This window comes from Amblyomma mixtum, chromosome 3 (genome assembly GCF_055824585.1).
Source record: "Amblyomma mixtum isolate Tamu chromosome 3, ASM5582458v1, whole genome shotgun sequence".
Classification (NCBI taxonomy): Eukaryota; Metazoa; Arthropoda; class Arachnida; order Ixodida; family Ixodidae; genus Amblyomma; species Amblyomma mixtum.
In genome coordinates this window covers 410,095,306-410,122,204 of record NC_143014.1, presented here as the reverse complement: position 1 = coordinate 410,122,204, position 26,899 = coordinate 410,095,306, and the positions used below count along the sequence as shown (strand labels likewise).

Here is a 26,899-nt window from a genome sequence, read left to right as displayed (position 1 = left end):
ACAGCAAATTGAATATTTTCTCTGGCCAAGTCGGTCCGCGTTTTGAGGCCAAGACAGAGGCGGGCGGGGAGCACATAGATCAGAACCCCAGAAGCGTGCACGGCGGAGTCCGATTTGCCAGTCGCGGGTGTACTTCCGGGCGACGCGTAAAATTTTCTGTGTATGCAGGACCAAGCAAGCGACACGGGCGAAACACTTCACGCGACGGTGCTGCTTTAACAGCGCCCTACGAGGTTCACAAACAGTGCTAATTATTTACTGTCCAAAGTTCCTGCTATGCAGCGCGCGGGGCTGGAGGGAAGCGGCGGAGTGCTTGCCCTTTGCAAAAAAATACATATGAAAACAAAATGCATATGAAGGCAAAAAGAAATGAGCGCGCGCTGACACGCCGATTAACGGGGAGGGCTCTGCGTAGACCTTCGTCAGTGCTACTGTTTCCAAAGCCATAAAGGCGATCTAGTCGAGCCGACCACCCACTGAAAACTCGTCGCAGTGAAATTATTCACTCCATTCTCCCAGTCGCTTGTCCCGGCGGCCGCCGGCGCACTAGCTCAACACCGAGTTACCATGGAAAAAGGACATTTTCCTTCCTCCATGATGCGCCGCGAGCTGTGGGGGCGAGATCTAGTGCGGAAAACCGCATGGCGCTCGCGAGCTGTGGCCGCAATGCTTTCCAAAAGTCGGTGCTAGTTGCTCGCTGCCGAAAGGCGTCGTCGCGCACGCGGAGGCGCAGAAAAAAAGAGCGGCAGCACACCCGGACTGGATGTCGCCAAGAAGTCCTTCGTGCAACTTGGGCGCTGAGCAACTCCAAGTTCTCCTACAGCAGGTCTGGTTTGCGAAGACGGGGCTCTTCCGGAGTATTGGTGTAGGGCAGTCGTTTCTCACTTTGTTCCGTACCAAGGCAGGACGCCCACCCACAGAGCTGACCGATACCGACCAGTGGCACGTCAACATCCTACCGCTTGCGGCCCAGCAAGGAGTAGGATGACATTTTTCTAGTGAAGGGATCTCACACGTTGAACTGAGAGCCGAACTGGTCGCCTTTCAGCAGAAGAAAAAAGCTAATAGGCTTGAGTATTTCACGGTGTGTGTTTTGAATATTATAAGCGTCCTAAACTACTATGTCCTTCCCGAATGTATTTCTAATAGTGTATAGGTACGTTTTGGGATAATCAACGATCAATAGCCAATTACGACCGCTTAAATTTTTCTCTTGCTGGTGGAGCAGAAGATAACGCTCAAACCACGTGATAACTTATCATATCATGTCTGCTGTCATGTGGGGAGGGCCAGCGCAGCAGCAGCAGCCAGTGGACTACCGCACTAGGCGGCCCACCCACATGTTCTGAGAACATTGAAGAAATGAAGATGTTTGTAATCAATCAATCGATCGCGCGATCACCGAACCCCTGACAGCGAGAGTCACTGAACCAACTGGCGACAACCCTGCAGAGTTGTGCACAAGTGTAGTAGAAGTTATGGGCTTCAAATGCCTAAAAATTACACCAAACGATTATGTGCAACGATGGAAACTAAACAAATTTTATTAATTCCAAATTTGCAGCTGCATAAATATTTTATAACAAAATTTAACATTTGTTTCAAAATTTAGACTGTTGCCAGACTTACGTGAATAACCTTGGTGGCCAGATTTCTGAACCAAACAATCACTTCCCGCTTGTACTAAAAATGCTTAGTGGAAACATATTATTTGCTGACACAAAAACAGCCTCATTTCCGCAGCAATCAAAACAGCGTAAGTTCCAATCTTACAACAAAGACATTGCTGTTGAGCTTTCAGATTTTTTATGCCGTGTGGCCAGACGTTCGTGCTCATAATGGCAACTATTTCTATTCGCGGATATGTTCTGTGTTTTATAAACTCAAAATTTGTAGCTGCCTAAGTATTTTATAACAATATTTAACATTTGTTTCAAAGTTTTTACTTTGTTGCCAGACTTACGTGAATAACCTTGGTGGCCAGATTTCTGAACGAAAACTATCACTTCCCGCTTGTACTAAAAATGCTTAGTGGGAACTTATTATTTGCTGAGACAAAAGGAACCTCATTTCTGCAGCAAGTAAAACAGTGTGAGCTCCAAGCTTACTACAAAGACATTGTTGTTGAGCTTTCAAATTTTTGATGCATTGTGGCCAGACGTTTGTGCTCATCATGGCAACTATGCATTTCTTATCGCAGATATATTTCACGTTAGAGTAAAACGTATTATTTTATTTTTTCTGTTGTGAGGTAGCAATAATTTATGCAACATCTAGTCTAAATCTTAGTGAGCCGTCTCCATCAACGATGTTACAGCGGCGCCTCGCATCGAGCGCCCGTACCCGCGGTCCGACGCGGCATTTCGCCCTGCAGAGGAGCTGCCCAGCCCATATGACGTTTGCATGCGCCCAATCCACCGCTGCAGCTGTCAGTAAGGAGTCCTGGGTGGTATCGCCACGCAGGCATATAGGACCTGGAAGAGCACAAGACCGTCGTAAGACTAGCCTTCGAAGCCGCCAGGTCCCGAGGGATCTCGGTCGGTTGACAAGGACGCGGGGGGGAGGGTGGGGGCAAGTCCGCCCTCCTGCCACTTATCTGAACTAAATAAAGTTTGTCAGTGCTAGCTCTGCGCGTAGCCCGTTCCAAGTGTTGTTAGCCCTCTTTTACCAACTAGCAGAGTGTTCATTTTTCTTTAATTTTGCTGCGCTGCCTTACGGCCACAGCAAATTGAATATTTTCTCTCGCCAAGTCGGTCCGCGTTTTGAGGCCAAGACAGAGGCGGGCGGGGAGCACATAGATCAGAACCCCAGAAGCGTGCACGGCGGAGTCCGATTTGCCAGTCGCGGGTGTACTTCCGGGCGACGCGTAAAATTTTCTGTGTATGCAGGACCAAGCAAGCGACACGGGCGAAACACTTCACGCGACGGTGCTGCTCTAACAGCGCCCTACGAGGTCCACAAACAGTGCTAATTATTTACTGTCCAAAGTTTCTGCTATGCAGCGCGTGGGGCTGGAGGGAAGCGGCAGAGTGCTTGCCCTTTGCAAAAAAATACATATGAAAACAAAATGCATATGAAGGCAAAAAGAAATGAGCGCGCGCTGACGCGCCGATTAACGGGGAGGACTCTTCGTAGACCTTCGTCAGTGCTGCTGTTTCCAAAGCCATAAAGGCGATCTAGTCGAGCCGACCACCCACTGAAAACTCGTCGCAGTGAAATTATTCACTCCATTCTCCCAGTCGCCTGTCCCGGCGGCCGCCGGCGCACTCGCTCAACGCCGAGTTACCATGGAAAAAGGACATTTTCCTTCCTCCATGATGCGCCGCGAGCTGTGGGGGCGAGATCTAGTGCGGAAAACCGCATGGCGCTCGCGAGCGGTGCCCGCCGTGCTTTCCAAAAGTCGGTGCTAGTTGTTCGCAGCCGAAAGGCGTCGTCGCGCGCTCGGAGGCGCAGAAAAAATGAGCGGCAGCACACCGAGAGGGCGCTGCGGTCGCCGACGGGAGGGGACGCGCTTCTCATCGGCCCCTGCTATTATGCCAATTAACGCAGTGTTAATTTACAGTTAAAGCGATATATTTGGTATCAAAGTGTGCGCGAAGGTGCGGGGCATCGACCGGTACCAGTTTTGACCAAGCGGTACGTGATTCTCCCGATTTACGAGGACTTTTCTCTGGTGCGGTGCTAGGCCTAGCGTCGGCCTACCACAAGTACGGCCACCGGTGGCGACGGGCCCGGCCGCTAGGCCTAACCCGACGACGAGTACGACCAAGCTGGCGTCCGAGAATGGAAGTGGCCACGTCGATGGGAGACAACATAACGTCAGCGCCGAGCATCGGCAGTCTCGGCGGGCGTACGTCCATTGAAGTTCCCGGAGAGGACATTACACCGGAAGAAGCCGAAGGCTGGTCGGCCTCCGGCAAGCGCATCAAGCAGATCATGGGCGGCAAGGAAAACGGTGAGTCCGCCGCCACTACTCGCCAGTCTAGACCCAAGACTAGGGCCAGTTTTCCTAAGAGAGTTGCAGCCTCGGTATAGAAAGCGGCGATGATGCCGATAGACATGCCGAAGGAAGACACCAAGATAGTCATGAGACCATGGGGAGGTCTCAACGTAGCGAGAACTGAGGTTTCAATAATTATGTCGGCCGTCATGACGGCGGTTCGAATAACGAAGGAAGAAGCCAAAGCAGACACCATCTGCACGAACGCGCAGCAAAACATCATCGTGGTCAGCACCCCCGACGAGAGGCGTGCCACGCTGTACTCTAAGGTCAAAACCCTAAACGTAGGAGACAAGGCATACGAAGTCAGCGCGTACCGAACGGCGCCGGACGGCACGGTCAAGGGAGTCATCCGAGGCATAGCCGTACACGACACCCCGGAAGAGATAACCGAAAACATCGTGAACCCATGCAACCCCCTAGCGGTGGAGGCGCGCAGAATCGGCAATACAACCACAGTGATAGTACTCTTCGCTGGACAAAAAGTACCGAACTACGTCAAGTATGGCTCGATATTAGTCAGGTGCGGGCTTTACCGCAAGCACTTTGACGTGTGCAGGCAATGCGGCAGGATCGGCCATAGAAGAGACGTATGCCCGAATCCCAATGCCAAAGTATGCTTCGGCTGCGGAATCGTGAACCCCAGCGAGGATCACAAACGCGAATGCAACCCCAAGTGCAAGCTCTGCGGGGGACAGCATCCAACGGGCGAGAGGGAATGCAAAAACAAGTACAAGATGCCGTATGTGGTCAAAAAACGGCAATGGGAACGCAAGATGGAAGCCATGCAGCAACAACTGGATCCGAAAAGCTTTCCGCCGCTGCGAGCGCCGTCTGCTGAGAGACCCCGCGGGGATTCGAGGCAGCGCGACAGCAGCCGCAAGAGGGACAACAGCAAGGGAGGCAGGAGCGCCAGCCGCCACAGACCGTCGCAGTCGGAGGAAAGAGTCACCTGGGCCGAAGCAGTCAAGGCTAACATGACAGAGAAAAGACAACCACCGGCGCAAAACGCCACGAAGAAGTTCTAAGAAGAGAATGGAATGGTAATAAAAGCCCTAAGAGACGAGAACGAGAAGCTAAAGCAGAGAATCGCCGAGCAGGACGCAACCATCAAGGAAATCAACGCGAAGCTAACGACATTAATTGCGATGCAGCAACAGCAGCAGCTGCTGCCGAAGCCCGCACAAGAGAGGGAACAAGAAGAGATAACCGAGGACGAACTAGAGGTCGAGGTGGACCCGAGAGCCACGAAAACGGCGGGACCGGCTCCCAAGAGGAGAGCCATAGAGGTCGCCAAGGAACGAAAGACAATGGAGAGAATCGAAAAACAGGACGTCAGACTCGACCGTCTGGAGGCGACCAGCAAGGAAACCAACGAACGACTTACTGCACTCGCGCAAACGGTTCAGCAGATGACAACGAATATACAGAGCACGATCCAGAACATGATGGCGCAAATGCAAGCACAGCTGCAGACGCAGATACAGGCACAAATACAATGTATGGAAGCACAGATCACCGCCAAACTGCAGCAATCATGGACGGGACAGCAAGTACAGCAGCATCCACACCCCCAGTGAGAGACCTCTTGGTCTGGCACTGGAACTGCAACGGCTTTACCGGCAAGAGAGCAGTGCTGCAGCAACACTTGCAGCAACTAACGAGGAAACCAGACGTCATAATGATTCAAGAAACACACAGCGAAGAGACGCCGAAACTACCGGGCTACCGGTCGCACGACAGCCCGCCGAGCAAAAGGGACACGTCCAAGGGCAAGGGCAGAGGGGTCTGCACCTTCGTTAGGAGAGGGATCACCTTCGTGGAACACGAAATGATCGGCAGAAGCGCCATCGAACACTGCACGGTGGAAGTAATCACGGGAAAGAAGAGGAGGGAGAGCACTTTCCTGGTGAACGTCTACAGCAACCCGTCCCACGGACAACAGAAATTCAAGGCACTGTTCCACAAGGCAGCTTCAGTCGCGGGAAGCAATACGCTCGTAGTGTGCGGAGACTTTAACGCACCGAGCCAAGACTGGGGCTACCACAGAACGACGGTCAAGGGGAGAGAGCTGATGCAAGACGCCACCGACGTCGGACTGAACCTAATCACGGATCCGGCCTTTCCCACCAGGATCGGCACATCTGTTCCGAGAGACACAACTCCGGACCTTACCTTCATCAAAACTCAAGGAGGATCAAGAGAAGCGAAATGGAGAAACACGGGCCAAGAGCTGGGAACGCGATCACTACATCGTAGAGGTCGTCATACTGCTCGAAGGCCAAGGCAACACCGGCATAAGAAAGCATCGCATTACGGACTGGGACGCCTTTCGAATGGCGCTACCCGCGGTGCAAGAGGACATTACGGACATCGAGCAATGGGCGGCCAACGTCGTTGAGACGACGGAAGGAGCCACCAAAGAGCTAGAGACGGACGAACGGATAGACAAGATGGACAGTCGGCTGGCCCACCTGATAGAAGCCAAACAGTCCATAAAGGCGAGGTGGCAGAAGCGACGAACCAACCGAAGTCTAAGGAAGAAGATCGCCGAGCTCAACAGGCAGATCGAGGTCCACTGCAGGGTGCTATGCACCCAACAGTGGAACGAGGCCTGCAACGAAGCCGAAGGACAGATGCACAAGGGCAAGACGTGGAACATGCTGCGGCACCTCCTCGACGAAACCAAGACCAAGGGCCACCAACACAACAACCTGGCCAGGATCCTACACAAGGCAATCTGCGAACACGGGGAGGACGAGGTCAAGCGGCGCTTGGACGCCAAGTACCTGCCGACCACCCCCACGGAAAGACACCCGGATTACCAAGGCAAGGAGAACGAGACGCTAGATCGCGACATCCACACCTGGGAAGTAAGAGTTGCCCTGCAGGAACTCAATGGAAGGTCTGCCGCGGGTCCCGATCGAGTGACCAACAGAGCGCTCAAGAACCTCAACGAAGCGGCCATCGAAACGCTCACGAACTTCTACAACAAGTGCTGGCAAGAAGGAAGGCTACCCAAGCAATGGAAAGCAGCCAAGACGATCCTCATCCCCAAGCCTGGCAGGCCGCCCAACATAGAGAACCTCAGGCCGATCTCACTCACTTCGTGCGTGGGAAAGGTCCTCGAGCACGTTCTCATGAACAGGTGGCAGCGTTACCTGGAAGAATCGGAGCTTTACCTAAACTCCATCATCGTGTTTCGGAACAAACTCGGGACGCAAGACGCCATGATCTTACTGAAGAACGAGATCATCGACGATACGACGGGCACCAAGGACAACAGAGCCGTACTCGGGCTGGACTTGCAGAGCGCCTTTGATAAAGTGAGGCACTCGGCTATCCTGGCCCAAGTATCCAGGCTAAACATGGGCAGGAGGACATACCAGTACATGAAAGACTTCCTGACGGAACGAACCACCGAAATCTGTGCGGGAGACCTACAGCTCGAAGAGAAGAAGCTGGGCAGCGTCGGAACTCCGCAGGGGTCGGTGATCTCCCCGCTACTCTTCATCCTCGTGATGATCGGGGTGGCCACCCGGCTAGAAAGAGTAGCGGGAGTCCGGCACACCATCTACGCCGACGACGTGACGCTATGGGTACCGGGAGGAAGCGACGGACACATCGAGACAACGCTGCAAGAAGCGGTCAACGCCATCGAGGAGCAGCTGGACGGGTCTGGACTCGTTTGCTCCCCGGCCAAGTCAGAACTGCTGGTGATTCTCCCGAAAGGATCGTGCAGGAAAAGAAAGAATATGGAAGTCAAGTACGAGCGTCCCAAGATCACGGTTAAGACGGCGGGAGGACAGGTAACACCGGAGGTCGAGAAGATTCGGGTACTCGGGCTGCTCGTCCAGCGAAACCGAGTCAACGGTGACACGGTCAACAAGCTCGCGGGCAAGGCGGCTGCGGCAATGAGACTCATCAAGAGGGTGTCCAACAGAAAAGCGGGGATGAAGGAGGAGAGCCTGACTAGGCTCGTTCAATCCTTCGCAGTTAGCCACATAACGTACGTGGCCGCCTTCCACAACTGGAGGCCGAGTGAACGTAACAAGATAGACAAGATAGATAGAACGTAACAAGATATTGAGAAAAATGTGGCCGATCACATGGCCCAACTACCAGCGATTATTTCACAAATTATCCAAACACAAATGCAGCAGCTGGTAACAACCATAACTCAGCAACTGTGTCCATTACTCAGCAAGTCACCCAAAACATTAAAGCCTGGATACAGACTAGCCCAAAATTATTTAGGCGCGCAGGACCCGTAAAGGAAGTAGGCCGCCCATCCAAAATTTGCCGCGACGCTATTGAGGAAGAGAATGAGGATAACCTCCTCGCTACGGTGCAGAACACCAATGCAGTGAGTGGGGTGAGCCAGCCAGCCTCTAGCCTTCATCATGGCTCAGGGCAGTAAACGGACACCTCATAAAACAAAACAGGAACCTTTGGCCGTAATACAATGGAATTGTAGAGGTTTTCGCGACCACGCGAAACGAGCACACCTACGCCTTTACCTAGAAACATTAGAATTTCTTGCCGCCATCGTCGCGCTTCAAGAACCTGGGGCTTCAGCAAAAATTTCTGGATTTAACACATTTCAGCGGGACCCATCCACCTGTATCCTTGTACATAAGTCATACACAGCACAGGAGGTAGACCTCCACATAGATATAACATACTCGTACACTATGGTCACCGTGTTACCCCTGCGACGCTCTGACCCCCCTGTACACATACTGAATATATACTGTCCGCCAAAGCTAAAACATATTACTTTCTCAGATATCTTCAGCCGGGCACTGAAGATAGCGGGTCGGGACCCATTATTGATTGTGGGTGATTTCAATGCCCCCAACCAATTATGGGGCTACAAAAAGGGGGAGGCGCGAGGTAGAAAGCTAGTGGAGCTTATCTCTACGCTAGGCATCACCCTCCGGACCGACACAGCACATCCCACACGAATGGGAAACTCTGTGACTCGGAACACGTGTCCCGATCTCACACTTTCCAAACACATCCAACTCGTGGAATGGAACAATACAGAAGACACGCTAGGCAGTGACCACTGCATCATTAACACACTAATTCACACGCGGCCTCTCAAAAGGCCACTCACACAGGCTCGACTCCCAGACTGGCAGGCTTTCAGAAAGTCCCTGCCCACAACCAGCCTGGTTAAAGATGGATACGAGCAGTGGGCCCAAACACTTATGACAACACTCAAGAAACACGAAACACAGATACAAACCACGGAGGACTGCCCAGCGGTGGACAACCATCTACTCCACATCTGGGAAGCCCGCCGCAGTCTCACGAAACGTTGGAAAAGACAGAAACATAACAGAACACTCAAGAAGCGCATCCTAGATCTCACTCACAAAGCAGCTCAGTATGCCTCAAAACTTGCTGACGCCAACTGGATAGATCGCTGTAACACGGCTGCCAGGCAGATGTCCGGGAAGAACAATTGGAGGCTTTTCCGCAGCCTTATAGACCCCGCGCAGACCCGGGGCGAAACACAGCGCCACTTACAACGAGCACTTCATAATTTCAAGGGCAGCACAACACAACTCGCAGACACACTCAGGGACAAGTATCTCTGCTGCAAACAGGACCCTTGTGGTCAGGAGTATCTTTACGCAGGCAAAGATAATCCTGAGTTAGACGAACCGTTCCAACTCTTTCACCTCAAGGCAGCCCTGGCTAAAATGAGAAGGGGCACTGCGCCTGGACGGGACAAGGTCACAGTCAAGCTTCTGGCCAATCTCCCTGACCAGGCGTATGAGGCCCTTCTGGAATACATCAACACTATATGGAAGGGCGAAACCCCGCTCCCTCTGGACTGGAAAACATCTCTAGTAACCTTCATCCCCAAGGCGGGAAAGGAAATCAACACAGACAACTTGAGGCCTATCTCGCTCACCTCGTGTGTGGGCAAGCTAATGGAGACAATGGTGCGGGATAGGCTCTCCGAATACTTGGAACAACGGAATACGTTTCCAGACACTATGTTCGGCTTTCGCTCACATACGTCGGCACAGGACATACTCCTCCAACTCAACAGAGACATAATACAACCAGTTGAACATCCACATAATGACAAGGTCGTCCTTGCCTTAGACTTGAAAGGAGCCTTCGACAATATCAAACACAGCGTCATACTGACACACCTCAGTGAGACCCACTGTGGCCGCAACACTTTCAACTATATGAAAGACTTTCTCACCCATCGAACCGCATTAATCAAAATCCAAGAGGCAGAATAGGGTCCGTATCAAATGGGTACGCGGGGGACACCACAAGGCGCGGTGCTATCCCCCCTACTCTTTAATTTGGCGATGCTCCATCTCCCGGACCAGTTGCAGGGTATTTACGGCATACGGCATGCGCTGTATGCCGATGATATCACGATCTGGGCCACAGAGGGAAACTTAGGGCGCATGGAGTAATGCCTGCAAGCAGCCGCTCACGTAGTGGATCGCTACGCAGGGCACTGTGGTCTCCAATGCGCACCCAGCAAATCTGAATTTGTACACCTTAGGGCATCACCTAAGGACAATACCAAAATACATCTCTCCTTAACAAGTGGCCCCATACATGAGGCCAAAGAAATTCGAATACTCGGACTCTTCATCAATAGCCAAAGAAGAGTAGACACAACATTGCACAAGCTCCGCAAAATCGGAGACCAGGTGGGCCGTATGGTCCGTCGCGTCTCCAATAAGAGAGGGGGTTTGCGAAGCAAGGATGCAGTTCGGCTGGGGCATGCTTTCGTTATCAGCCGAATTCTCTATTCGGTCCCTTATCTACACTTGCGGAAGCACGACGAAGACAAAGTTGAGGTAATACTCCGTAAAATGATGAAGAGGGCACTTGACCTTCCTGTCTCCACCTCCAATGCGAGACTTCTTGCAGTGGGAGTGGTGAACACCTTTCAGGAGCTCAAGGAAGCCCATCTCACAAATCAATACACGAGGCTAGCCCAAACGAAGTCGGGCCGGGACTTGCTAGCCCGGCTTCACATCCAACACGATTTACACATTCAGGAGCGGGTCCGAGTGCCCGAACTCTGGAGACGCGCCGTCAGAGTTCGACCCCTCCCCACTAAGATGGATAAGGAAGACCATAGTGGTCGTCGCCAGGCTAGGGCGGAAGCCTTAGCGCGCCACTATGGCAACAAGCAAGGTGCCTACTACGTAGATGTAGCCGGACCGACCCACGGGGGGTGGTACACTGCCGCGGTCATACATCAAGAAATACAGGTGGATGGTCTCTCCTTTCAAGCCCCAGGCACAACACAAGCTGAAGAGGTTGCTATCGCCCTAGCTGCTTCTGATACCAAATCAAAACACATCATAACAGATTCGCGTTCGGCGTGTAAAAATTATGAGGCTGGCTGAATAACTCCACTAGCTGAACGAATACTAAGGAACTGCAGCCGAGACACCGATCCTACTCCCCGCTGCATAGTTTGGACTCCGGGCCATTAGGGCCTAGCAGGAAACGAAGCTGCAGACGCGGCGGCCCGAGCACTCATTCACCGGGCGTTCCCATTGGCTCCTGAGCACCTGAAACCTGAAGGTGGCTCTTTACTCTCGTTCAAAGACATAACATCTTATTATAAGGATAGGCACCGCGTGTACCCAGCCCCTGCAAAGGGACTGGGGAAAGCAAACGAACGCGTTCTACTTAGACTATTCACTAACACAATGCTGTGCCCGGCAGTATTAAAACACTTCGATCCCGCGTTCACTGGCAGGCGCAAACACTGTGGCGAGGTGGCTGACACCTACCACATGGTTTGGGCTTGCCAGCGCAACTCAGCTCTCTCCCCCCACCCCAACCCTACCAGAGAGGAATGGGAGGCGGCCCTCCTTGGCTGCTTGGACCTTCTGGCCCAAAAGGCTTTGGTCAAGAGGGCTAAGCTGGCGGCTTCAACCAATGGGGTCCCAGAATAGGGACTCCACCCATTGCGGGGCTCTTTAAGAAAGCCTCACCTCTTTTATTAAATAAAGGCTTTTCATCATCATCCACCTCACGCGGGGCTTACCCGGAAGGAGGCAATGTTATATAGACAGTTACAGACGGGGTCCCTGCTCACCCCGGTGCTAGCTAAGCACGTGTGTCCGAGTGTGCACGCGAGCGACATATGCAGACTGTGCGCGAAGGAGATAGCCACCGCGGCTAACATCCTTTGGGACTGTAGCGTAAATCCGCGCGAAGCCAGCGAGAAGACGACGATCCCGCCGCAGCTAGAGGCTGCAACAAGGAGCTGTGATCAAAAGACACAACTCAAGGCCGTCCAGCAGGTCTCGGCAGCTCTCGAGAGGGAGCGACCGAGCGAAACCGAGGAGAGGGGGCGGCACCCCCAGGAAGGGGGCGGCGGCCCTCTCGAACCCGCGGAAGTAGCGAGGGACGTAACAAGACCTCAAGGAGCACAACGCACGAGATTGACGTAGTGGCCGCGTCGCTGTAAAAGCTTGTCCTCCCTGCTTGGAGGGAGCCTAACCGACTCTGCAGGCTTTCTAAATAAAAGTTGTTCTCTCTCTCTCTCGCAGCACACCCGGACTGGATGTCGCCAAGAAGTCCTTCGTGCAACATGGGCGCTGAGCAATGCCAAGTTCTCCTACAGCAGGTCTGGTTTGCGAAGACGGGGCTCTTCCGGAGTATTGGTGTAGGGCAGTCGTTTCTCACTTTGTTCCGTACCAAGGCAGGACGCCCACCCACGGAGCTGACCGATACCGACCAGTGGCACGTCAACATCCTACTGCTTGCGGCCCAGCAAGCAGTAGGATGACATTTTTCTAGTGAACCGATCTCACACGTTGAACTCAGAGCCGAACTGGTCGCCTTTCAGCAGAAGGGAAAAGCTAAAAGGCTTGAGTATTTCACGGTGTGTGTTTTGAATATTATAAGCGTCCTAAATTACTATGTCCTTCCCGAATGCATTTCAAATAGTGTATAGGTACGTTTTGGGATAATCAACGATCAATATAGCCAATTACGACCGGTTAAATTTTACTCTTGCTGGTGGAGCAGAAGATAACGCTCAAACCACGTGATAACTTATCATGTCATGTCTACTGTCATGTGGGGAGGGCCAGCGCAGCAGCAGCAGCCAGTGGACTACCGCACTAGGCGGCCCACCCACATGTTCTGAGAACATTGAAGAAATAAAGATGTTTGTAATCAATCAATCAATCGCGCGATCACCGAACCCCTGACAGCGAGAGTCACTGAACCAACAGGCGACAACCCTGCAGAGTTGTGCACAAGTGTAGTAGAAGTTATGGGCTTGAAATGCCTAAAAATTACGCCAAACTATTATGTGCAACGATGCAAACTAAACAAAATTTATTAATTCCAAATTTGCAGCTGCATGAATATTTTATAACAAAATTTAACATTTGTTTCAAAATTTAGACTGTTGCCAGACTTACGTGAATAACCTTGGTGGCCAGATTTCTGAACGAAAACTATCACTTCCCACTTTTACTAAAAATGCTCAGTGGCAACATATTATTTGCTGAAACAAAAGGAACCTCATTTCTGCAGCAAGGAAAACAGTGTGAGTTCCAAGCTTACAACAAAGACATTGTTGTTGAGCTTTAAAATTTTTGATGTATTGTGGCCAGACGTTTGTGCTCATCGTGGCAACTATGCATTTCTTATCGCAGATATGTTTCGCGTTAGAGTAAAAAGTATTATTTTATTTTTTTCTGTTGTGAGGTAGCAATAATTTATGCAACATCTAGTCTAAATCTTAGTGAGTCGTCTGCATCAACGATGTTACAGCGGCGCCTCGCATCGAGCGCCCTTACCCGCGGTCCGACGCGGCATTTCGCCCTGCAGAGGAGCTGCCCAGCCCATATGACGTTTGCATGCGCCCAATCCACCGCTGCAGCTGTCAGTAAGGAGTCCTGGGTGGTATCGCCACGCAGCCATAGGACCTGGAAGAGCATAAGACCGTCGTAAGACAAGCCTTCGAAGCCGCCAGGTCCCGAGGCAGCTCGGCCGGTTGACAAGGACGCGGGGGGGAGGGTGGGGGGGAAGTCCGCCCTCATGCCACTTATCTGAACTAAATAAAGTTTGTCTGTGCTAGCTCTGCGCGTAGCCCGTTCCAAGTGTTGTTAGTCCTTTATTACCAACTAGCAGAGTGTTCATTTTTCTTTAATTTTGCTGCGCTGCCTTACGGCCACAGCAAATTGAATATTTTCTCTGGCCAAGTAGGTCCGCGTTTTGAGGCCAAGACATAGGCGGGCGGGGCGCACATAGATCAGAACCCCAGAAGCGCGCACGGCGGAGTCCGATTTGCCAGTCGCGGGTGTACTTCCGGGCGATGCGTAAAATTTTCTGTGTATGCAGGACCAAGCAAGCGACACGGGCGAAACACTTCACGTGACGGTGCTGCTCTAACAGCGCCCTACGAGGTCCACAAAAACAGTGCTAAATATTTACTGTCCAAAGTTCCTGCTATGCAGCGCGCGGGGCTGGAGGGAAGCGGCGGAGTGCTTGCCCTTTGCAAAAAAATACATATGAAAACAAAATGCATAAGAAGGCAAAAAGAAATGAGCGCGCGCAGACACGCCGATTAACGGGGAGGTCTCTGCGTAGACCTTCGTCAGTGCTGCTGTTTCCAAAGCCATAAAGGCGATCTAGTCGAGCCGACCACCCACTGTAAACTCGTCGCAGTGAAATTATTCACTCCATTCTCCCAGTCGCCTGTCCCGGCGGCCGCCGGCGCACTCGCTCAACGCCGAGTTTCCATGGAAAACGGACATTTTCCTTCCTCCATGATGCGCCGCGAGCTGTGGGGGCGAGATCTAGTGCGGGAAACCGCTTGGCGCTCGCGAGCTGTGGCCGCCGTGCTTTCCAAAAGTCGGTGCTAGTTGTTCGCAGCCGAAAGGCGTCGTCGCGCGCGCGGAGGCGCAGAAAAAATGAGCGGCAGCACACCCGTACTGGATGTCGCCAAGAAGTCCTTCGTGCAACTTGGGCACTGAGCAATGCCAAGTTCTCCTACAGCAGGTCTGGTTTGCGAAGACGGGGCTCTTCCGGAGTATTGGTGTAGGGCAGTCGTTTCTCACTTTGTTCCGTACCAAGGCAGGACGCCCACCCACGGAGCTGACCGATACCGACCAGTGGCACGTCAACATCCTACTGCTTGCGGCCCAGCAAGCAGTAGGATGACATTTTTCTAGTGAACCGATCTCCCACGTTGAACCCAGAGCCGAACTGGTCGCCTTTCAGCAGAAGGGAAAAGCTAAAAGGCTTGAGTATTTTACGGTGTGTGTTTTGAATATTATAAGCGTACTAAATTACTATGTCCTTCCCGAGTGTATTTCTAATAGTGTATAGGTACGTTTTGGGATAATCAACGATCAATAGCCAATTACGACCGGTTAAATTTTACTCTTGCTGGTGGAGCAGAAGATAACGCTCAAACCACGTGATAACTTATCATGTCATGTCTACTGTCATGTGGGGAGGGCCAGCGCAGCAGCAGCAGCCAGTGGACTACCGCACTAGGCGGCCCACCCACATGTTCTGAAAACATTGAAGAAATAAAGATGTTTGTAATCAATCAATCAATCGCGCGATCACCGAACCCCTGACAGCGAGAGTCACTGAACCAACTGGCGACAACCCTGCAGAGTTGTGCACAAGTGTAGTAGAAGTTATGGCCTTCAAATGCCTAAAAATTAAACCAAACGATTATGTGCAACGATGCAAACTAAAGAAATTTTATTAATTCCAAATTTGCAGCTGCATAAATATTTTATAACAAAATTTAACATTTGTTTCAAAATTTAGACTGTTGCCAGACTTACGTGAATAACCTTGGTGGCCAGATTTCGGAACGAAAACTATCACTTCCCACTTTTACTAAAAATGCTCAGTGGCAACATACTATTTGCTGACACAAAAACAGCCTCATTTCCGCAGCAATCAAAACAGCGTAAGTTCCAATCTTACAACAAAGACATTGTTGTTGAGCTTTCAGATTTTTTATGCCGTGTGGCCAGACGTTTGTGCTCATAATGCAACTATTTCTATTCGCGGATATGTTCTGTGTTTTATAAATTCAAAATTTGTAGCTGCCTAAGTATTTTATAACAATATTTAACATTTGTTTCAAATTTTTTACTTTGTTGCCAGACTTACGTGAACAACCTTGGTGGCCAGATTTCTGAACGAAAACTATCACTTCCCGCTTGTACTAAAAATGCTTAGTGGGAACTTATTATTTGCTGAGACAAAAGGAACCTCATTTCTGCAGCAAGTAAAACAGTGTGAGCTCCAAGCTTACAACAAAGACATTGTTGTTGAGCTTTCAAATTTTTGAGGCATTGTGGCCAGACGTTTGTGCTCATCATGGCAACTATGCATTTCTTATCGCAGATATATTTCGCGTTAGAGTAAAAAGTAGTATTTTATTTTTTCTGTTGTGAGGTAGCAATAATTTATGCAACAAGTAGTCTAAATCTTAGTGAGTCGTCTGCATCAACGATGTTACAGCGGCGCCTCGCATCGAGCGCCCGTACCCGCGGTCCGACGCGGCATTTCGCCCTGCAGAGGAGCTGCCCAGCCCATATGACGATTGCATGCGCCCAATCCACCGCTGCAGCTGTCAGTAAGGAGTCCTGGGTGGTATCGCCACGCAGCCATAGGACCTGGAAGAGCATAAGACCGTCGTAAGACTAGCCTTCGAAGCCGCCAGGTCCCGAGGGATCTCGGCCGGTTTTCAAGGACGCGGGGGGGAGGGTGGGGGGCAAGTCCGCCCTCCTGCCACTTATCTGAACTAAATAAAGTTTGTCTGTGCTAGCTCTGCGCGTAGCCCGTTCCAAGTGTTGTTAGCCCTCTTTTACCAACTAGCAGAGTGTTCATTTTTCTTTAATTTTGCTGCGCTGCCTTACGGGCACAGCAAATTGAATATTTTCTCTGGCCAAGTCGGTCCGCGTTTTGAGGCCAAGACAGAGGCGGGGGGGAGCACATAGATCAGAACCCCAGAAGCGTGCACGGCGGAGTCCGATTTGCCAGTCGCGGGTGTACTTCCGGGCGACGCGTAAAATTTTCTGTGTATGCAGGACCAAGCAAGCGACACGGGCGAAACACTTCACGCGACGGTGCTGCTCTAACAGCGCCCTACGAGGTCCACAAACAGTGCTAATTATTTACTGTCCAAAGTTCCTGCTATGCAGCGCGCGGGGCTGGAGGGAAGCGGCGGAGTGCTTGCCCTTTGCAAAAAAATACATATGAAAACAAAATGCATATGAAGGCAAAAAGAAATGAGCGCGCGCTGACACGCCGATTAACGGGGAGGACTCTGCGTAGACCTTCGTCAGTGCTGCTGTTTCCAAAGCCATAAAGGCGATCTAGTCGAGCCGACCACCCACTGAAAACTCGTCGCAGTGAAATTATTCACTCCATTCTCCCAGTCGCCTGTCCCGGCCGCCGCCGGCGCACTAGCTCAACGCCGAGTTACCATGGAAAAAGGACATTTTCCTTCCTCCATGATGCGCCGCGAGCTGTGGGGGCGAGATCTAGTGCGGAAAACCACATGGCGCTCGCGAGCTGTGGCCGCCGTGCTTTCCAAAAGTCGGTGCTAGTTGCTCGCAGCCGAAAGGCGTCGTCGCGCACGCGGAGGCGCAGAAAAAATGAGCGGCAGCACACCCGGACTGGATGTCGCCAAGAAGTCCTTCGTGCAACTTGGGCGCTGAGCAACTCCAAGTTCTCCTACAGCAGGTCTGGTTTGCGAAGACGGGGCTCTTCCGGAGTACTGGTGTAGGGCAGTCGTTTCTCACTTTGTTCCGTACCAAGGCAGGACGCCCACCCACAGAGCTGACCGATACCGACCAGTGGCACGTCAACATCCTACCGCTTGCGGCCCAGCAAGGAGTAGGATGACATTTTTCTAGTGAACGGATCTCACACGTTGAACTCAGAGCCGAACTTTTCGCCTTTCAGCAGAAGGGAAAAGTTAATAGGCTTGATTATTTCACGGTGTGTGTTTTGAATATTATAAGCGTCCAAAACTACTATGTCCTTCCCGAATGTATTTCTAATAGTGTATAGGTACGTTTTGGGATAATCAACGATCAATAGCCAATTACGACCGCTTAAATTTTTCTCTTGCTGGTGGAGCAGAAGATAACGCTCAAACCACGTGATAACTTATCATATCATGTCTACTGTCATGTGGGGAGGGCCAGCGCAGCAGCAGCAGCCAGTGGACTACCGCACTAGGCGGCCCACCCACATATTCTGAGAACATTGAAGAAATAAAGATGTTTGTAATCAATCAATCAATTGCGCGATCACCGAACCCCTGACAGCGAGAGTCACTCCCCAGTCAAAAAACACTACAGGATTACAACAGAAAATTTCTGTTGTGTTTCTGTCTCCTGTCCTGTCATGTTTTTGGCATGTTGTCTGTCTTCTGTCCTGTTGTGTCCTGTCCTGTTGTGTCTTCTGTCCTGTTGTGCCTTCTGTCCTGTTATGCCTTCTGTCCTGTTGTGTCTTCTGTGCTGTTGTGTCTTCTGTCCTGTTGTGTCTTCTGTCCTGTTGTGTTGTGTCGTCAGGACTCCAGAATTGTTCTCAAAGCCTGCACACGCATGGGTAGCTGCAGAGCAGTGAGCTCAATGCATGCACCCCAAAGCAATGCCATGCCAAAAACAAATTTAATGCTGACTTTATTGCACAAAATATTTCAGGCTACTCTGTTAATGGCACAAATCCCACGATGCCTTGGTGGCTTCTACTCTCGGCTGGTCGAACCTGGGAAAAAAATTTAAGGGGACACTTAAGCTCTGCAATAAGGGTACACCGTGAAAGGGTACACCTAATAATGGCATGGTAATGACACGTGTATATTACACAGTTACTTTATGCACGTTAAATGCTATCCATTCAGCTGCACACTCTTTCAGCTACTGCTCTTACAGAGCCACTAAAGAGGTATCTACAAATCAGCAGGTGAGTAGGGCTCAAGTAAGAGTAAAGTAAATGTTTTCTTGCAGTTTTGCATCATGTGCAGCTCTCGAATGAACTTACGGGAGAGCAACTAACTGTATATGCATTTACCTTTCATGCACTAGCAATGAATTCTTTGCTGTGGGCAAAAAATACTCACTGAATTATGAGCGGCGCAGATCAGAGCATTTCTGTGCCAAATACCGAGCCACCTTCTTGTGCCGCCGCGTAAATTCTTCAGGAGGGCAACCCTTCAACTTAAGGAAATACCGGAAGGAATCTGCAAAAAAGAAAAAAAACCCTGAGGGAAGCTAGGCCTCTAGGACCCCAAGTCTAGAAAATTCTGCTCCCCCAAAAAATTGCTCAAATTAAAATCATTGGGCAACATAGAATAAAACTGGCCGTCTAATTTGGTAACTCGTTCTTATGCACTTTTACTTGTACCTCAGCGTGAAACTCACAGCCAAATTTAAGAAAAAACACAATTTCAAAACTTTATCAAACTTCTTCTGTACTACAGCGCAGAAAACTTTACCAAGCAATACAAGCTCATGACAGTGAATGAAATTTTCCAATGGGTCTTAAATGCATGCTTAGATTTATAGGAAAATTGCAGACTATTCAATCCCGCAATGAAACACTAAACGAAATAAAAAGATCGAATAAACGTGTGTAAGGGTCGCACTTTTTTTCCATATATGAGGGCCAATTTTCGGGTTGCAGCCCATATTCGAAATGTGCAAAAAAATTTTCTTTTTAAGCAAAAACACACAAATCAGGGAAAGAGTGACAGTTATTCTACATTCAGTCATCACTCCTTGAGTCTTCTGAATAAGAGCTGGGGCTGTGCTCTGGTGCATGCTCATCCCACAGGAAGTCACACAGCAAGTCCGTTGTCAACGTGTACTGTTCCTCACTTCCATAACATAGCAGAGCAGCCCTTGCAGTTCGGGGGAATTTGCAGGGCTTGCCTCAGAAATCGCATTTTTTTGCAGCTTGTGTTCCTTAACGCACCCTTCTGGTTGCACCATCGCTGGATGGATTTCTCATCCACATCGAATTTTCTGCTTGTCACACGCTTGCTGCGTTTAAGGGCGAATTCCCAGCTGTGTAAGTTATTAAGGTGCTTGCCCACCTTGCTAAAATTGCAATGCTCGGCGGTAGCACACAAAACACACAACTACATAAAACTACCACACTACCACAACTTCTGTGGCTTTGACAGCAACAAAAAGTTGGAGATACTGATGCTCATACAGAGAGCGGGAGCTCGTGGCAGAGGAAAAAGTTACTGATGATGACCCGCGGCCTAGGGCGCCATCTGTTGGCAGCACCTGCAAGTGCCTGAGCACATGCATTTCGAAGGCTATTCCCACGTGGTTCATGGAAAGTCTGTGTGCGCCCTTACACACTCTCTTTTAGTGTTTACTTCGGCCTGTACACAAGTGCATCCCTTATACACGTTTATACGGTGCACGTGCTGGCTTTCTTTTATTGCTGCTCAGAATGGAAGAACAATGCTTAGGAAGTACTCTGAAAAGATGTGGAGTGCTAAGAGATAAAGAGGGAGGTCTGCGATTTTTGCAAATTACACTCTTCTGGTGGCACCAATAAAATTCAAAGGGTAGTCACACGTGAAACCTGTATTACAATTTTCAGCTCACCTGACACTGCAGCCACCTTTACAGGGGACAGTGGCGGGAACACTTTTGTTGCCCCTTTAGAACGGGCATTGTTAGAAAGTGTTCCCGTCAATGTCCTCTGGGAAAGCACGTCGCTTCCCCAGGTGCTCACGGCCAACTGCTTGCAGAAGGCAGAGTCCCCAGGCAAGGCCAAGAGCCTCTCCCAAGTAGCCGGTGCAGTGTAACTGTCATGACCCAAGTGGACCTGCAGAAGCAAATATTATGTATATGCATGGCGCAGCTGACATAGCATACATGTGCATGCATGCACTAGTGTATGTACATTCAATCATGTACTGCCAATTCCAATTTACTTGGCAAATTGAAACCAAGGGACACCTTTACAGATGGCTGACAAGTGTTAATCAAGGAAGAGTAATATTTAAACATGTTTCTTATTGCCCTGATTTTCCCTGACACTCAAGCAGCAAAATGGCTGCATGCTCTAATAAGCAATTATGACATACACCGATATATCGTGCACATTAAGTTAAAAGTGAATGATGCAAAGATGTTACGAGGAGCTTCTCAAGGCAAAAGGAGGCTGAAAGCTCACAGAACAAGTCATCCAGCATCACCTAGCCTAGCTTACTAAGTAGTGACATCCGTATCCTCAGTCTACATTTTTAACTCAATGTACTTCTGGTAGAACACATACATATTTACACTAGGATGGTATGACCATCATCATCAGCCTGACTCTGCCCACTGCAGGGCAAAAGACTCTCCCACATCTCTCCAATTAACTGTTTTTTTTTGCCAATTGCTGCCACTGTATCCCCACAAACTTCTTGATCTCATCTGCCCATCTAACCTTCTGCCGCTCCCTGCTCTGCTTGACTTCTCTTGGAATCCACTCCGTCAACTTTAAGGACCAGCGGTTATCTTGCCTTCGCATTACATGCCCTGCCCAAACCCATTTTTTCCTCTCGATTTCGAGTAGGATATCTTTAACTCGCGTTTGATCTCTCGCCCCCCCCTTCTGAGCTCTTAACGTTACATCTATCATTTTTCTTTGCATAGCTCGCTGCGTTGTCCTTAACTTAAGCGGAACCCTCTTTGTTAGCCTCCACATTTCTGACTCATAGATGAGTACCAGTAAAATACAGATATTGTTTACTTTTCTGTTGAGGGATAGTAGTAAACTGGTAAATTTGTTTTTGAGGAAAGGAAATGGTGCAGTATCTGTCACACATATCTCAGTGGACACCTGAACTGTGCTGCAAGGAAAGGGAGGAAGGTGGGAGTGAAAGAAGAAAGAGAGAAAGAGATGCCGACCTTTCTCCAGAATAATTTCGACCCCCTGGGAATCTTTAGCGTGCACTGATATTACACAGCACACCGGGCGCCTTTCGCGTTCAGCCTTCATCGAAATGCGGCCGCCGCGGTCGGGTTTACAACTGGGTACCCTGGCTTGGTAGACTAGCGCCTTAACCCCTGCGACACAGCAGCGGGTAAATGGCAAACTGCTATTCATGATCTGAGAGAAGTTGCCTTAAGCACTCCACTCCAGTCTTATTTTTCCAGTTATTTTCGGCTCATGATCCGGATCAGTGGCCAATACATGCCATAACTAGACGTATTATTCCCTTACTACTTCCAGCACCTCGCTACTAATTGTGACCTGCTGTTCCCTTGTGAAACTCTATATGGACTTTAACGTCCCAAAGCAAAATTGGCCACGAGAAACACTGCAGTGGAGAGCTGTGGCAATTTTAGCTAACTGGAGTTCTTTAAGGAGCACTGTCATCGCATAGTACGCTGGCACCTTGCGACTTACTTCCATCGAAACGAGACTGCTGCAGCCGGGACTGAACCTGCATCTTCTGGCTCAGCAGTTGAGTGCCCTAAATACTGGTCCATCACTGCAGAGCCATTCACACTAGGACTGGCACACTAGTGCGTTAACAGACTTAGTGCTAAGAGGAAAGAGAAAGGTGCCAGATTCTATAATTTTAGCAAATATGTCCACACATACTTACATGGCACGGCGCATCATGCAAGGTCAACTGGAATCCCAACGTAATGGGTTTGAGTAAAAAAAAGTGGGAGATAAATGCGAACTTTCACTCTCATTATCCTCAAAAACAAGTGTCGTTGAACTATCAATACCTGAAGCACCTAAGTATCAAGTTCTGAGAATAAAAACCAGACAATGTAATCACTCTTTCTGAAGCCTAGTTATTTGTTAAAATTATTTTCAATACATTTTCATTCCGGCATTAGTTATGCCTCTGAAGTTAATTTCACCTTTTCCTTTCAAATCTAAATCGGTGACAATTCAATATTACAATCTCTGCAGAGAACTTTCACAATAGCTGCAAAGTTCTGAATTGAAAAGGAGGTTAACTGCTCCTTACTACAAAATTATTTTGATGAAAAAATACTCCACGTTAGGCCACGACTTTAAGCAGGCAGCAGCTGGATACACCACACTATGACACTCCATCATTATAAAAGCTTCGTGACATTAGCTGGGCATTTGTCAAGGATAAAAATCGAAAATTTTGAGTCTGTATAGCATGCCAGGAAAAATGGGGTTAAAAAGCTTACCTCTCCTGCCTCATTCAATGCCCCCACAGTTTCGTCAATCTCCTGGCCAGCCTGTCCAAGTGCTGTAAAAACGAGCAGAAATTAAAGGGAGTGCAGCAAGCAACACAGAAAAATGTCGATGTGCCGAAATTGGAGCATGCTTTTATTAGACACAGCTCCAGAGAAGATAGGCTGGCCCAATTTTGCCAAATTAATACAGATGGCCTTCATTTTTTCTCACAACACTTTGCACAGTAAAAGTTCAGTAACTGGCTCCGCGTTAATTCTGAAAGTTGGTTAATTTGACCTGCCCGCCTGGTCCCTACTAATACCTATGGACAGAAGTTGATGGGGCGAAACTCGTTAACTTGGATGAATTACAGTGTGCATTGGCTATTCAACAAAGCACCGCAGCCCCGAGTCACCGGGGAGGGACAGAGGTGCAATACAGGCTACGAAAATTGTCGCCCGAGCAGTGGTGCCAGAGAGAGAAAAAAGTCTACCATGTGCTTTGCTGCCATGGTGGCGATCATACAGGCCCAAGGCATTGTCCTGCATACATCTTTGCACGCTCTACAAAACTGTTCGGCGTACTCCTGTGTTTTCAGTGTTTTAGCCCTAGCACAACCATTAATGTACGCAGCACGTATAGACTTTGCATGCTGATGTGATGACGCCGGCAAAATGGCCAAAATATCAGGCAAAGAGCATGGCATGCGTAGGATGCATACAATGTGTTTAATGACAACAAGACCGTGCTGCTTTGCAAGGCATTTCCAGATAAGATCATCCCCTTCAGAGATGACCCTTGCACGGGAGGCAAAGAAAGCAAGGACAGGGTCACTATCCTACTTGCCACCAGCATGACTGGCACACAGCCATGCTGTTGGCACACACTGTCCGCCACTCCTTGTGATTGGGAGACCACATAACACAGTGTGTAAAGAATGCAAGGCACCTTCCTTTGACTACCAAGCCAACAAGAAGGCTTGAATGACGTCCAGCATTCCTCATCGCAGGTTGCATCAGCTCGACTGATGCTTTGACGCTTAGAAATGCAATGTGCTGGTGCATTTCTTGGGGAGGGGGGTTAATGTTCCATAGTGACTCAGGCGGTGAGGGATGCTGTAGTGGACGGCTCCAGAAATTTCGACCACCTGGGGTTCTTTAACGTGCACTGACAACGCACAGTGCACGGGCCTCTAGAATTTGGCCTTCATCGAAATTCAGCCGCTGCAGGCAGATCGAACCCGTATCCTTCAGGTCAGCAGCCGAGCATTATAACCACTGAGCCACCGCAGTGGCCAGGAAATAAAGGCGGTTAGCACAGAATATGGAAGTACATACCTTTATTTGGCCTTGGAATAGTCTGCACCTGAATTTGTCCAGTCCCAACAGCTGCGGCTGCTGCAACAGCACAAAGTTATTCTCTGTAAAAATTACCAATGCACTTTTGCAGAACGTAATCAGTACAATAAAATTTTCTGTGCATTACAAAGATTTTACTTGTTTCAAGAACTATCTTTCTTCTCAACACTTTTGAAAAAGGTAGGATTGCTCAAAGTGCAATATTTTTTGCAAATTCTGGGCATGGACTTCAACTTCAATGCCTCGTAATTAGGACGCGTGCTTGCCAAATGATGACTTATTTACAACTTTAATAAGTGGCTTGGTCAGGCGTAGGCAATGGCAACAATAATAGCAAATAAAAATGCCATGCATATATGCAGTTTTAATCAATATTCATGCAGATTATGAATAAAATACTAGGCGCCAAAAGCTCCTTTTGAGTAACACAGCCAAAATAATACAGAATAACACGCGCAGCTCACATGATTTGTAAATTTTTGCTACCAGACAAAAACTTTCCTGAATTGCACAGTGCTAAGTATAGGCCTTTTCAGGAGTGTAAGAAAACACCCAAAGCATTGGGCTTAAAACCGGCGTTACGTGAAAAACCATGAACAAAAACAATGAAACAATGAGCCACTCAACTAATTTTTCTTTACAGTAGGCCAAGTGCAAACCCAACTGCAGGTATCAGATGCACAGTAAACACTGAAGGTTCAAGATGATAGGGAGAATAGTGCTGTATGAATTTGTTAACGGTAGCATACAGTAATAAATCAGTTTTATTCACACACAAGTTGCCTTCTTGATACAAACGATTCCATCAGTTCCATACGGAAGGAGAGCTAGTAGGTCAGCAAAATATCAGTTTCATTGTATACAGCCAGGAGCATAGGGTATGAAAGCCATTTCATTTCAAGCCCAAAATAAGAAATTCATTCATGAAAAGTGCCCAATAATTTGTGATAAAAATATTGACCTTGTGGAAACCCACAAAATTTTAGGACACTGCAATGTTACACCTACTAGGTGTGGACAAGGGCTTTAACGTCTGTTTGTTCTCAAAACAGTCACTGACACATTTGCAGTATAACAGCACAAGAAAAAGACAACGGTCAGCTGATCCCTGCTAGTGGTTCAAGCTCTACTAAAGTGAACATTTGTCCCACTCCAAGTATGTCACCAGTTCACACACAGTCAAGCCCACTCATAACAAACCTCATAGTTGCGTGGATTGCGTTCGTTATATTCGAAGTTCAAAGTAAGTGGACTTTCCATGTTAAGGTCAAAATTACAAAAGCCAGTCCGCTATTCGTTATGCACGTCTGTCTATTTAAACTAAGCCTTATTATATTGCTTTCCAAGCTCTCCAGAACAGTCGAATACCCCTTCCCGATCTCGGTGTTACCCATTAGCTGCCTTAGGGAGGAAAATAGGTTTTTGAAGTAATGAAATGGCCCAGTATCTGTCTCACATCTCGGTGGACACCTGAACCGCGCAGTAAGGGAAGGGGTAAAGGAGGAAGTCAGAGAAGAAAGGAAGAAAGAGATGCCATAGTGGAGGGCCCTGGAATAAATTCGACCACTTGGGGATGCTTAACGTGCAATGACACGTGCAACACAGGCGCCTTTCACGTTTCACCTCCATTGAAACGCGGCCGCCGCAGCTGGGTTCACACCTGGGAGGTTTGGTTCAGTAGCTGAGTGCCCTAATCACTGAGCCATTGCGGCGGGGAGCTTTAGGAAGGAGATATAGCTAACCGCAGCGGAAGCCTCCACAACAGATGGTGGTAGGTCAGCCTCCTCGTCATCGCCTTCATCATTTTTCTGGCGACTGGACAACGTTCGTAGTTATAACGTGTTAATGCTTGTATTTTCGTCAGTGACTGGCTCTCCGATGCCGGGGTCACCACCAGCAATATCAGGTCAGCAATATCTCAGCTCCCGAGAAAAAAAGAGGGTTTCCGACAGCAGGGGCAGTTTTACAGGGTCTCATAGTTCGCTGTAACCAATTTGTGCGGCCAATATAGTTTGTTGCATCTGATACGATGGCATGGACCTAATACATATTTTGATGGTAGCACTACCCTCACAGGTAATAAGCAAGCATTATTATTATAACTGCGGCCATTTTAAGTGGGCTTGCCTGTATTAACGTACCAACCAAGGAGCTGAGGCAATTTCTTGCTGCAAACGCTGATTTCTTCAAACAGATACTAGGATATAGCTTTGGGACATGGAAAAATATAAATTTAGTCATGGAAGGCAGCTGTAATAAAAAGTAATGAAACCAGGTACCCTGAGGCACTGGTGCCGGCAAAGGTGGTGCAGCTGAAGGAAGGACTTGTCCAGGGCCTGGA

At 49.2% G+C, this 26,899-nt stretch overlaps 2 long non-coding RNA genes across 2 annotated transcripts; both read right to left on the bottom strand.

Moving 5' to 3' along the window:
* Positions 1-18,715: 18,715 nt before the first annotated feature.
* Positions 18,716-20,754, bottom strand: LOC149357626 (uncharacterized). The gene is made up of 3 exons (XR_016289918.1): positions 20,641-20,754; positions 19,137-19,233; positions 18,716-18,781 (listed from the first exon to the last, which is right to left on the bottom strand). It is a non-coding gene; the product is annotated as an uncharacterized LOC149357626 (long non-coding RNA).
* A 2,296-nt stretch (positions 20,755-23,050) lies between these two features.
* LOC149357625 (uncharacterized) lies at positions 23,051-26,899 on the bottom strand. Its single transcript, XR_016289917.1, has 3 exons — positions 26,838-26,899; positions 24,538-24,597; positions 23,051-23,273 (listed from the first exon to the last, which is right to left on the bottom strand). It is a non-coding gene; the product is annotated as an uncharacterized LOC149357625 (long non-coding RNA).